This window comes from Dendrobates tinctorius, unplaced genomic scaffold (genome assembly GCF_039654945.1).
Source record: "Dendrobates tinctorius isolate UK_male_01 unplaced genomic scaffold, ASM3965494v1 ptg000081l, whole genome shotgun sequence".
NCBI classification, from domain to species: domain Eukaryota; kingdom Metazoa; phylum Chordata; class Amphibia; order Anura; family Dendrobatidae; genus Dendrobates; species Dendrobates tinctorius.
Window position 1 is genome coordinate 11,920,586 of NW_027361749.1, and position 13,422 is coordinate 11,934,007.

At 41.3% G+C, this 13,422-nt stretch overlaps 1 protein-coding gene across 16 annotated transcripts in view; it reads left to right on the plus strand.

Moving 5' to 3' along the window:
* DTNA (dystrobrevin alpha) overlaps nucleotides 1-3,184 on the plus strand; it is a 377,884-nt gene extending 374,700 nt beyond the window's left edge. For all 16 annotated transcript variants that reach the window (XM_073583762.1, XM_073583761.1, XM_073583755.1 and 13 more), the window contains one exon: nucleotides 1,192-3,184. The gene's annotated coding sequence lies outside the window, so the exon portion shown is untranslated. The remainder of the gene's footprint in view (nucleotides 1-1,191) is intronic.
* Nucleotides 3,185-13,422: the final 10,238 nt, after the last annotated feature.

The window sequence follows — 13,422 nt, forward strand, 5'->3', positions numbered from 1 at the left end:
TTTCAGAATTAGCGGCATTGTCCTGTCGCCCTCCATTCCTAATTATGCACCAGGACAAGGTTGTTTTGCAGCCTCCTCCTAACTTTCTTCCCAAGGTGGTATCGGCCTTCCACCTGAACGAGGATACAATCCTTCCGTCATTTTGTCCTGCTCCAACCCATCCTCTGGAGCATTCTTTGAATAAGCTAGAGGGCGATAAGGATCTATCTGACCAGGACCGCTCCCTTCAGGAAGGCGGACTCGCTCTTTGCTATCCCCAATGGGGTGAGAAGAGGCCTGCCGGCCTCTAAGGCAACAATTGCCCGCTGGATCAGAATGGCAATTCTGTAAGCCTACCAAGTAAAGGACAGGGTGTCCCCTGCTGGGGTCAAGGCCCATTCAACCCGGGCGGTGGGCGCCTCCTGGGCGGTACACAACAGGGCATCAGCCATGCAGTTGTGCAAGGCTGCCACATGGTCGTCCGTGCATACCTTTTCAAGGTTCTTTAAGGTCCATACCTATGCTTCAGTGGATGCCAGCCTAGGCAGAAGAATCTTACAGGCGGCAGTGGTGAGTTCTCCGACCTGAAGGAAGTTTCTGTCTTTTCCCACCCCAGGGACTGCTTTTGGATGTCCCACGGTTTCTGTATCCCCCAATGGGATGAAAGAGAAAACAGGATTTTGGTTGCTTACCGTAAAATTTGTTTCTCAGAGTCTTCATTGTTGGACACAGCGCCCGCCCATGATTTTATTACGTGTAATGAATATATGATGACTTACATGATAATGTCTCCTCCTGCTTTTTCACTAACTGACTGTCCTACAGCCGGTCGGAGGGGTGTATACTGCGGAGGCAGAGTTGACATTTTTTCATGCATAGTGTCAACCTCCTATTGACAGCAGCACACACCCACGGTTTCTGTGTCCCCCAATGAAGACTCTGAGAAACAGATTTTACGGTAAGCAACCAAAATCCTGTTTTTTCATGCCGGTCTTGATGAAATGTGCTAGTCAGACGTTCCTTATTCATTAATTGAGATCGTTGGACAAGTGGGGTTCTTCTCTGTGCGCTTCACCACATACCCCACTCCAAGATTTGTGGCCTAGCGAACGTCACTGCTCGTCATGAATTGGGTTCTTAGTAATTATCCAGATGTAATGTATTTATCTAGGTAATGTAAGCTGAATCTATCCTGTTTTTACTTTGTTCCAGAAAAGTCGTAGTATGGAGAAGATGCACGTAGCATGAGAAATCGTGGATGTCAACCATCTATCCCGCAGGAAAAATGCAGGTTGACCTCACCTGCTGCATCTTCTAGTACAATGAACCCCATCAGAATCCACCGGAATGTAGCAGAGCACATTTGTTCTAAGCCGTGTAGTTTGTAGATGTGTGTTATAATTATTACTTTCCAAAAGAAAACAAAAACTTTTGTTTGATCTTAAATTATATTTCTCATTTTTAAAAAATATAGCCATTTGCACATACTTCTTCATTGTCATATGTCAGACGTAGACAAGCTGTCAATCAATGCAGATTGCCAGGCTGTCTCGTCTTTTGAGAAGTGAAATCTCCCTTACTTCCAAGTGGAAGGAAAAAGAAGTATTCAGACAAGCTTGTGAATGCACTGTAGCGAAACACTGAATCTATCAACCAGGTGTATGCAAATGTCTTCTCTGTCACTCGCCAAACTACCAGAGGAGATCCTCTCTCACCACGTCGTGGTGGACCTCAGAAGCCAATGATTTGTATGATAGCAGCTGTTACTACTATTTGTCTGAGTGCCTTAGTTCCATTTGAACCTACTCAGCCACTTATCTAGTAGCAGTATGGAGGCAAACGTCACCCTTGAATCGTCAGCCATTGTGTAATGCATGGTCTTGCTGCGGTAAAGCCCCCTCTTTTTTAGCTGGGACTATAACAACTGAGACAGCTACTGGCTCCCGCAGCCGGCAGTGAACATGGATGTGATCACTTCTAACGAGAACAGCACTTTTTATTTAATTCTACTACAGCAGGATTTGCACTCTACGTGGGACTGCAATCCTGGATATCAGTTTGGAGCGGTGATGGCAGTAGAGCAGCAGTTGCTTAGAGTTCCTTACATCTATTTAAGTCACTGGATAGAATTGAATGCATTGATTCACATTTATTTTTATTGGTTCTGAAAAGGTACAGAGATTTATGTGTACAAAGCCCATTGAAATAAAATAATAAATTTAGGGCTAATTGTATAATTTTTGTATTTCTTTTCCTCTCAAGAGCTCACAAATCAGCCATATACGTTTTTAGTGTATATATCTATATATAAATATATATATTTTTCATTTTCAATAGAGACACTATCATATACAAAAAAAGTAGACAAATTATACATTGTGCTAGAATCTAGTTTTTGCAATCTACACAGATGCTATTAAAACTGTGAACTATGTTTTGAGCTACTCATTATTAACCCTCTCACTGCTACTGGGCACAGCATGCCCGACCTTGCCAGCTGAAATGATAACGCTGTTTATAACCACAGGTGCCATAAAATCCCCAAAACATATTCTCTACCATATTGCTGTTGTCTCACATTTTTCTTTTCGGCGTTATTTTGTGGTTTGTTGCTCATATATAATATGAACTGTGTTTTTTAAAACTGTTTTGCTTTTTTTTTAAGCCTTTGTAGGTCACTGTTACAGCATTGCAGCATGCTTGCGAGTAAAGGAAATCTGTCCCTTAGGGTTAGCAACGTGATATTACGAGGTCCTACTGACGTGATAACATACACACAAATATGCAGCAAAATGTCCCCCTACATATAAGCGGCAAGTATACGTTGTTTTCTGAATGCCTTATGGCCGCCAGACATTTTGCATGCGTGCTGGGGGCAAGTAAGGGTAGCAGTGAAAAGCACAAGGGCTTGCATGACAATAAGGGAAACACACAATCCTACTAATGAGATGCACTGGATTATGGCTGAGGAGGGCAGGAAAACTGTCATGTAGTAAATGTCTGTGTACACAGTGGAATTTATTTGTCATGTTAGAAAATTGTTGACTTTTCATTTTCTATGTTAGTTGTTAAATAAAGCCGGTGTGGAATATATCTCTGAAAGGAGCTGTACTTAAAGGCTGTGGACACCTTTTCACTAACATTTTCCTTCCTAAATGATAAATTAAGCAACTTCTTTTCATTAAAAATGTCCTATGGTTTTGCATTTGTAGAGCCCAGTGTATTAAGGCTGCTCCTGAAATGGATCAGACAGGACACTACTCCTGTGCTCCTCTCTGCGGTGACTTGCTCAACATTTCCTCTCTTGTTTTTTAGACGTATCCGCAAGTAGAGGAAGAATATTGTGCAAAGCAGAGCACAGCGTGGAGTGGGGGAAAAGCGAGTCTTCAGAGAGGGCAGATCACACAGACTATTCTGTTATGTAGATCTTTCATTGAATGTAGTAAAGGTCAGGATAAATTCCTACAGCGTGAAAACACAGATTTTCGCTGCATTTTCACTTGTGAAAAATCCACTACATTTCACAGTGGCAAAATAGCGCATGAGATTTTCAATAATCTCTTCCACATATTGTGCAATATATCCACAGCATAAATTGACAGGAGCTGTGGGTTTGGGATCAGGCAGCAAGTCGATTTTTGTCGCAGATATTAGGTGCGAATTTGACCCTTTGCAATGCAAAGATAGAAACGTGCAGCTTCCCTGCCCCGACTTTGTAATTATATCCAAAAAAAGGAAAAAAAAAAGCCAGCTCACCTGAAGGCAGGTGTAGTGGATAGCCTGGACCACGTGCAGTCTTCACGCAATGACCAAGGAAAAGGGAAAAAAAAGGTCCAGCTTTGCAAATTCAAGTCCAATTTATTGTTAAAAACAAGTCCAAGACAGAGCAAAAAATGGTGTGTTCACATGAGTAACAAGTAGTAGATTACGCGTTTCGAACAATAGCTTGTTCTTTCTCAAAACCAAAGAATTTGCAAAGCTGGACCTTTTTTTTTTCCTTTTCCTTGTAATTATTTCCACAGCAGTAAATGTGGCACCACGGCTACGGGAGGACCACACTGGAGATGCTATGTGCGAAAGTAGTCTTAGATGTAGAAAAATAAAGTTATACTGATACACGAGAGCTAGTGAAGGCAACAGCATTTTGGGTTCACGGAAATCATGTCCAACATTTATTACTGGGAGAGACAAGTCTGAAAATAGCGAGTTGCAAACAAAATATGAAGGGAGGGTCTGAAAATGAAAGAATAAAGTGGTCCTTAAAGTGTAAGAATCCTGTTGCAGGGGCCCCTAACCTTTAGTAGAGCAAATAAAAATGGTGCACGAGTGTAGCCAGGGTTTCCTGTGTATGTGGAAATGGGTTCTGAACAAATGCAAGCATTTTTACAACCGTAAACGAGGAGATCCTGGATTGTTACCTGACAAATCTATTTAAGGGTATTTCCTAATTTTACCACCCATAGGTCATGATTGTTGGAAAATCAACATCATCCCTCTTGATAGTTGCTCAGGACATACAGCTTTCCTCTGCTTAAGAACAGTCTAAGTGCAGCCCAGATATCCACGGCACAGTATTTTGCATTTAATGTGGAATAACCATTCTGGGAGAAAAATATTGTATTGTGTCCCATTCCTCGCAGATCCCTATAATCTGACACTACCAGCACTGATTGGTCATGTCCTGTAGGTATACAGCCTATTGACAAGGGCAATGGTAACTCCTAGTTGTCAATTATATATTGGTACTAACCAAACAGACTAAGGAAGCATATTGCCATAAAATACGCATTGCTTTATTAAAGTACATATAAGACACACATACAAGATAAAAGGAGATGTGTATACCAGGGTATCACAGATACATGGCATCCAAAAGTGGAAATAATGGGGCTCAAAACACAGTACTATGCCGCCAGAAAGAAAAAATGCAATATGATCATAATGTGGGCGCTGGATTGTAATTTACTAAAGTCATGCGCCCCAATGTATCATATACTGCTATATTAGTCTACACAGAAAGTCTGAATATGAGCATAGTCCTGACGGTAAATTAGGAGATATGGTACAAACAAGTTTTGTGACGCAACAGCGATCTCACCAGCGAGATCGCTGTGTGTGACACTTATCAGCGACCGTCCCCCTGCCGGGTATCGCTGATCGTGCTCGAATGGCCTTGACCTTTTTTTGATCATTGGTCTCCCGCTGGCCAGCACGCATCGCTGTGTGTGGCAGTCGGGAGACCAGCGAGCTGGAGCCTGGTAACCAAGGTAAACATCGGGTTTCTATGCGTCACGCGGCACTTAGAAACCCAATGTTTACCTTGGTTACCAGCTCCCTGCACCAGCACTCTGGTTTCTAACATACACAGCGGGTAGCTAAGCGACGTGCATCGCTTGTTACCCTCCCATCGCTGGTGCTGATCGCTGTGAAGCTGCCTGTTTGGCATCTCAGCAGCGATCCTGACAAGGTCATATCGTTGTCGGGATCGCTCGTGTGTCGCTATGTGTGACGGGGCCCTAAGCCGACACTGATCAGAGTTTGATCAGAGTGCCATTAGTATAATGGAGCCGATTCTCCAGAGAGAATCAACACTCGTGACACTGGCCTGAAGGTGATTTTGAAGATGACTTTTCAGTTTTCCTGACGTGTTTTCTTAAACCATTGCATTACTGATTATTTCATATTTATGGGGCACTTTTTTAACCCCTTAGTGAACATGCCAAATTTTTTAAATCTGACCAGTTTCACTTTGTGGTAATAACTCTGGAACGCTTCAAAAAATCCCACTGATTCTTAGATTGTTTATTTTGTGCCACATTATAATTTATGCTAATGGTAAATTTAGAGCGATATGTTTTGTGTTTATTTACAAAAATATCAGAAATTTGAGAAAAATGTAAAAAAAAAAAAAAAAAAATAGCAATTTTGAAACTTTGAATGATTGTCCCTTTAATCCAGATAGTCATACCATGGAAAAAAACATTAATAAATAATATTTCCCTCATGTCTGCTTTAAATCAGCACCATTTGTAAAATGTTCTTCTATTTTGTTAGCATTTTAGGAGGTTTAAAAATGTAGTAGCAATTTTTCATTTTTTTCGAGGAAAATTGAATAAAAAAAAATTTTGGGGACATATCCAGGTTTGAAATTCCTTTGGGGTTCTTATATTTTGGGAAATCCCCAAAAGTGCTACCATTTTAAAACCGCACACCTTAACATACTGAAAACTATTGTCTGGTAGTTTATTAACCTTTCAGGTGCTTTTCAGGAATTAATACAAAGTGGCATGACAGGAATGAAAAATGGATTTTTACCAACCACCTAAATGTCGCTAACGTCTGTACATGTTACTGTAGCCGGCAGACTCTAAGGCCGGGGTCACACTGGCGACGAATACGGGCGAGTGAGAGGCGTTAAAAGCACGCATTACACACGGACAAATGATTCTCTATGGGTCAGCTCCCAACAGCCGTATATTTCTCGGGCGTATTCTACGGTCCGTGCCAATCGCAGCATGCTGCGATTGTCAGCGTTCTACGCCCGTAGTACGCCAATGCAAGTCTATGGGTGCGCTAAAAATACGCATTACACACGGACCAGATGTGTGACTTGCGAGAAATACGCACCCAGTGTCCTTTAGAAAAGCCGGCAATTCAGTGCGCGATACAGTAAACTCACACTGACAGGTTTTATAACACAAACGAAAGAATAGATATAGACACATATAATACATATATATACATATATATATATATATATATATATACTGTATACACATGTCATTGAGACACATATAGAGTCTTCATAGCAGAATAGCCGCTAATTCAATTGCCGGCTTTTTTTTATTTTTTTTAAATGTATGGGCTCCTGCATTGACAAATTACCGCGGGAGCCCACACATTTTTTTACAACGAATTAACACCTACACCTCCCAAATTAAACACATCAACCCTCATCTAATTACTAATGAAAGACATACAAAAGAAAACATGAAATAGTTTACTGTATGTAAACCATGAGTCATTTCATGTCGGGTTGGGGAATGATTTCACAAAAGCCGGCAATTGAATTAGTGGCTATTCTGCTATGAAGAACTCTGAAATATAAATATATATATATGTGTCTCAATGATGTGTGTGTGTGTGTGTGTGTGTGTATATATATATATATATATATATATATATATATATACACATACACTCACTGGCCACTTTATTAGGTACACCTGTCCAACTGTGTGTTAAGACTTAATTTCTAATCAGCCAATCACATGGCGGCAACTCAGTGCATTTAGGCATGTAGACATGGTCAAGACAATCTCCTGCAGTTCAAACCGAGCATCAGTATGGGGAAGAAAGGTGATTTGAGTGCCTTTGAACGTGGCATGATTGTTGGTGCCAGAAGGGCTGGTCTGAGAATTTCAGAAACTGCTGATCTACTGGGATTTTCACGCACAACCATCTCTAGGGTTTACAGAGAATGGTCCGAAAAAGAAAAAAAATCCAGGGAGCGGCAGTTCTGTGGCCGGAAATGCCATGTTGATGCCAGAGGTCAGAGGAGAATGGGCAGACTGGTTCGAGCTGATAGAAAGGCAACAGTGACTCAAATTGCCACCCGTTACAACCAAGGTAGGCAGAAGAGCATCTCTGAACGCACAGTGCGTCGAACTTTGAGGCAGATGGGCTACAGCAGCAGAAGACCACACTGGGTACCACTCCTCTCAGCTAAGAACAGGAAACTGAGGCTACAATTTGCACAAGCTCATCGAAATTGGACAGTAGAAGATTGGAAAAACGTTGCCTGGTCTGATGAGTCTCGATTTCTGCTGCGACATTCGGATGGTAGGGTCAGAATTTGGCGTAAACAACATGAAAGCATGGATCCATCCTGCCTTGTATCAACGGTTCAGGCTGGTGGTGGTGGTGTCATGGTGTGGGGAATTTTTTCTGGGCACTCTTTGGGCCCCTTGGTACCAATTGAGCATCGTTGCAACGCCACAGCCTACCTGAGTATTGTTGCTGACCATGTCCATCCCTTTATGACCACAATGTACCCAACATCTGATGGCTACTTTCAGCAGGATAATGCGCCATGTCCTAAAGCTCGAATCATCTCAGATTGGTTTCTTGAACATGACAATGAGTTTACTGTACTCAAATGGCCTCCTCAGTCACCAGATCTCAATCCAATAGAGCATCTTTGGGATGTGGTGGAACGGGAGATTCGCATCAGGGATGTGCAGCCGACAAATCTGCGCCAACTGTGTGATGCCATCATGTCAATATGGTCCAAAATCTCTGAGGAATGCTTCCAGCACCTTGTTGAATCTCTGCCACGAAGAATTGAGGCAGTTCTGAAGGCAAAAGGGGGTCCAACCCCTTACTAGCATGGTGTACCTAATAAAGTGGCCAGTGAGTGTATATATATGTATTCAATGTCTATATCTATTCTTTGGTTTGTGTTATAAACCCTGTCATAGGGCTCCATTATATGTCCATTTTGCAAGCCGGCGAGAAAATCTCAGCATACGGATGGCATACGGATTACATACGGATGCTTATATGTGCAAAATATGCGACCACACCTTGCTTACGGATGACATACGGATCACTATTTAGGGGTCATTACGCCTGTAAACTACGGACTGTATTTTGCGTCGGTTAGTGTGACCCCGGCCTAAGGCTGCTATTTGGCTATGAATTGCCATGGCAAACATCAAGACCACACAATCATGATCTCAGGGTGCTGATGGGGATAAAGAGGGAGCCCTCACACTCTGTTAACCATTTATATGATGTAGTCATTATTGACAGCAGCATCTAAGGGGTTAAACAGATTTGGATAGTGCAAACGCTGATTGTGGTTGATGCAGCAAGTTGTCAGCTATAGTGTACAGCTGCTGGATTGTTACTTGTATGGGGATGCTGTTCTCTTATATCTCAGGTCAGTTAAAATACATATTGGCTGTCATTAAGGGGTTAAAACGCCGCATTGTGCAATTCTTGGTATTCTGCACAGAAATGTATAACTATAAATGGACAAGTGAGTGTTACTAGTGGAAGGCTTGTGCCTACTCATTGATAATGCCCAATCATCAGTGCTAAGTGTCAGAACGTAAAGGGACACACCCCTTTCATACGGGAAATAACACACGGTGGTGAATTTATTAATTTACATGAGGAGCCGCATGGTGCAAAGTTCCAAAGAATGATGCTCCACCAATGTTACTTCATACAGAATACAATCATTTTCTGAAACCAGACATACAGTGCAGACAAGGGCCTTTTAAGTATATAATACTGGAAAGTAGTTGGTCCGTAATATCTATAGGGGCGATAGGTTGGTAGGGACAGGGACAAAGTTCAAAGTACATCCAACAGTTACCTTTTGCTAAGGGCGACTACAGGAAAGGACCCTTATATCACACTGCTTGACATGCATCTTGTTTAAAGATGTTATACAGATATGCTGCTGTGTTGGAGTTTAATTATAATGTACGGGATTGCAGATAATGAATTGAATAGATGTTGTCCTTCAAGGCCAGACTCACACATCCAAGTTTCATGGATGACCGGACATATATGAAGCTGCCGAGTTTGGGTCAAGAAGACCCCTATAGCCTCTCCATGCGTTGTGTTGCAGACACAGTTGCGAAAAATGGATGTATAAATCCGGCCTTGGTTCCTTTCCAGGTGCCTGCCAATTCAATGTGAATGCATAATCTGAAAAGCGTTGTCATATGTATGCACTGATTGAAGGTTAAAGGGGTTGTCTTCTTTCAGAAAAGTTTTCCTATAAGTTCTAGTAGTAAAAAATAAAGTCTCTTACTTACTCTGCTGAGTTTCGCTGGCTACTCCCCAACCCTGTTGTCTGTAGTCTGACGTCATGTCGAGAGCGCTGCCGACAGCTAAGCTCAGTGGCAGTCAGTGAGCCCATGCCATTGCATTGGCAGAGTCACTCAACTCAAATACAGATGTCTGTAGCACTGTCAACATGATATCAGCGCTACAGACAACTGACATTGGGAGTAGCCACAGAAGCTGCTGGACCTGGGCAGCGCAAGTAAGGGCATTTTTTTATCTTAACTACTAAGGGCACTTATAGAAAAATCTTTTCAGAAAGTGATTCACCCCTTTAACCTCACAAAACCAAGGTTGTTTACATTTGTATGTTTTAGACTGAACTCTTGTTGCTTTAAACCTCTGTATCCAGATACCTCCATAAGGATGTCCTCAATTGAAAATCATGGGGCGGTTGATAAATCTGGGGGATGAATAAAGGTTTGTGTATTGTGTACTTGATAATTATTTTATAAGGTCTTTTAGCGCTTCAGGGTTTTTTTTATTTTTACTTTGCTTCGCTAAAACAAATCCTGAAGTGGTTTTGTTACTGTTCAAATGTGTTTATTCCAACTTATCTTAAAAAATTTAGTAGTAGTAATTCTTTAATCTGGTGTCACCCAGCACTTAGCTTTTATCGTAACTCTTTCATGCTGCAAGATCTCAGTAGATCAGAAAGAATGGTTATCTAGATATTTAAAAATGTTGTGAGTGGCATATCATTGGACAATATCTAGGTTTAAAGTTTACTTCAAGAAAAATATATCCTTTTACATTTCACATAGATAATTGGTGGAGATTCATGTTATGGGACCATCTATGGTTCCCAGTGCTCCAAAGACCTGGAATCCCTTTCAGTAGAGCTGTGTTTCACAGTCTCTGACAAAGCTCTCATAATAAAGTATCTTTGTAGTTAAGAGCACCCGATTTTGCGCTTGGGGTCCTATATTATCCATTGGTTGAAGAACACTTGGAATTTTTGGCATGCCTCTGGCTGGAGGGTACCAGTTATTTCAGCAGAACTTTATGGCAAGCTTCACACAATCTACAATGGATCCCTTTGTGTTTCCAATCATGTATGGTTCAGGCTATATCATTTTGCAGAATTTATATTTGTATTCTTTGATCTTTTTTTTCCCCACAGTTTCTTGTGATGTTATGTTCAGAGATATGATAATCTGACTCTTGAGGTGCCATTAATTCCAGATTACAGAATATTTACTATACACTATATAATAACTGCATGGTATTCTATAATATCTGTTTTTATCTATTATGGTTTATAGCTTTTGTTTCTTTGATTTGTTTTCATGACCTAAAAATGAGTTGAAGAAAAAGTGCCATGAAAAAATAGATGAATGGTATGTCACAGTCATTGGTGCTTTCATATGAGAAGTCGGTGTAAAGGCTTATTCAGACGTCTGTGCCAATCGGTCTGAGCACTGACCATCGCTGCATGGACTGGCCGCGGCTCTCCCAACCAGACACTCACCGCTTCATGTATTTCTAGAAAGTTGTCACTCTTGGGTCAGGAGATCCATGGCAGTCCAATCTCAGACCGATTTTCACACTTTTCTGAATGAGACCTAAGGGTTATCTGCAGGGAGCTTTCTGGAGAAGTGTTTGGCAATATAGGATCAGCCATTTCTACCCTTTGAGACTGAAATAATATTTCCAACTATTATTTTAAGTGATTCATGTAGCCTACTTTAGACCGTGGTAAACATATGTAGGGTTTAACCATAGAACAGGCTGGATTCCAGATATTGCTTTTTTGAGGGTTACAGAATGTATACAGTGAGGTAATTTAGAATGTAGAATATTTGCAGTTTTTAGCATATGATTTGCGTGGCCTTCATTACGATACTTTACTAGGATACTTTTGTGTTGTGTTTTCCTTTTCCTTTGCATGGGTCATGTAATAGTTAGTAAAGGTATTATTTCTAGTGTTTACTTCCCACCTTGTAATACTCATGTCAAGTGCACAGAGTAAAGGAGCTCAAATTTTGTGGGTTGAAAAGGGTATTAAGAAGTTTTATTATTCTTATTACCTGTGGAGTGATTACCCCACTGATTCCGTTGGTTTGGCACTGAAGAAGCTGGAACATGTGTTCAGCCCACAAAACAGCTGCTAAGTCATTGTGCAGGAAACAGATAAGTTCATTGTAGATAGACCTTGTAAATATGGGCAGCCTCAGGTTGCGTCGTTTATCAAGTGGAGTCATACTAATAGACAAAGCAGATATGAGTGATCCTCAATATTGGAACAGGCCTTGTACCTTCACAACCAAAAATAGCAAACTAAGAAAATCTCAAGGTTACTGATAATTGTAATTCTATAACTAGTGCACTTGACCACTTGAAAACCGCAACAACAGAAACACTAAAAAATTTGACAATTTTCATTGGTATTGTCACAAATCTACTACTGTATGGAAAATTTTGTATTGCTGTTAAGTATTGTTTTGTGTGTGTTGGAACCTACATGGGACATGTCCTATTTTTAAGTGGTTATAACTGTGTGTCTATATTTTGGAATGGAATTATTTCTTCATTAAAATCGATTTTTAAAAACCTTACAGATTTATTTTGTGACTTTCTATTTATGCTGCTGTACTGTTATAATTTGTACAACTACAATAGCTTGCGAAAGTATTTTCCCCATCCCCTTAGCATTTTTTGTGTTTTGCTACCTCACAACCTGGAATTTTACTGTTTTTCTTGAGAGTTTGCATCAGTTCATCTAAATAACATGCCTACAAATGTGAACATTTGGTTTTCATTTTATTGTGAAGCAAACAACAAATAGGACAAAATAACTGAAAACTTCACTGTGCATAACTATTCACCCCCTCCATTCCAAAGTCAGTACTTTGTAGAGCTTCCTTTTGTGGCAATTACAGCTGCAAGTCATTTTGGATAAAGCCCCCTTTACATTTAGCGATGCACCAGCGATCCCGACCACGATATGACCCGGTCAGGATCGCTGGTGCATCGCTAAATGGTCGCTAATGAGCTGCCACACAGGCAGATCTCACCAGCGACGCAGCAGCGGTCGTTACTTACCTTTCAGACACGGCGATGATGATGTCCTCCTGCTCGCGTCCACATGTCTCTCATCGGCACCAGCAGGAAGCAGCCGACGAGAAATGGACCTGGACGATCTCGCGCGAACAGCGATAGCCAGCGGGGGAGCCGGTCTGAGGTATCACACATAGCGATATCGCTAGCAATATCGCTCGTAAAGCCCCCTTAAGTCTCTATGAGCTTTCCACATCTTGGCTAAAACTGCTCCAGCTCCGTGAAGTTAGATGGCTTCCTCTGGTGAACAGCAATCTTCAAGTCTGACCACATATTTTCAATTGAATTAAGGTCTGGGCATTGGACTAAGCCACTCCATAACATTTACACGTTTCCCCTTAATCCACTCAAGTGTTGCTTTGGGTCATTGTCTTGATGGAGGTGAACCTCCATCCCAGTCTCAAATCACTGACAAACTAAAACAGGTTTTGCTTAAGAATATCCCTGTATTTCGCACCATCTTTCCCTGGAATCGGACCATTTTCCCTCTACCTGCTGCCAAAAAACATCCCCATAGCATGA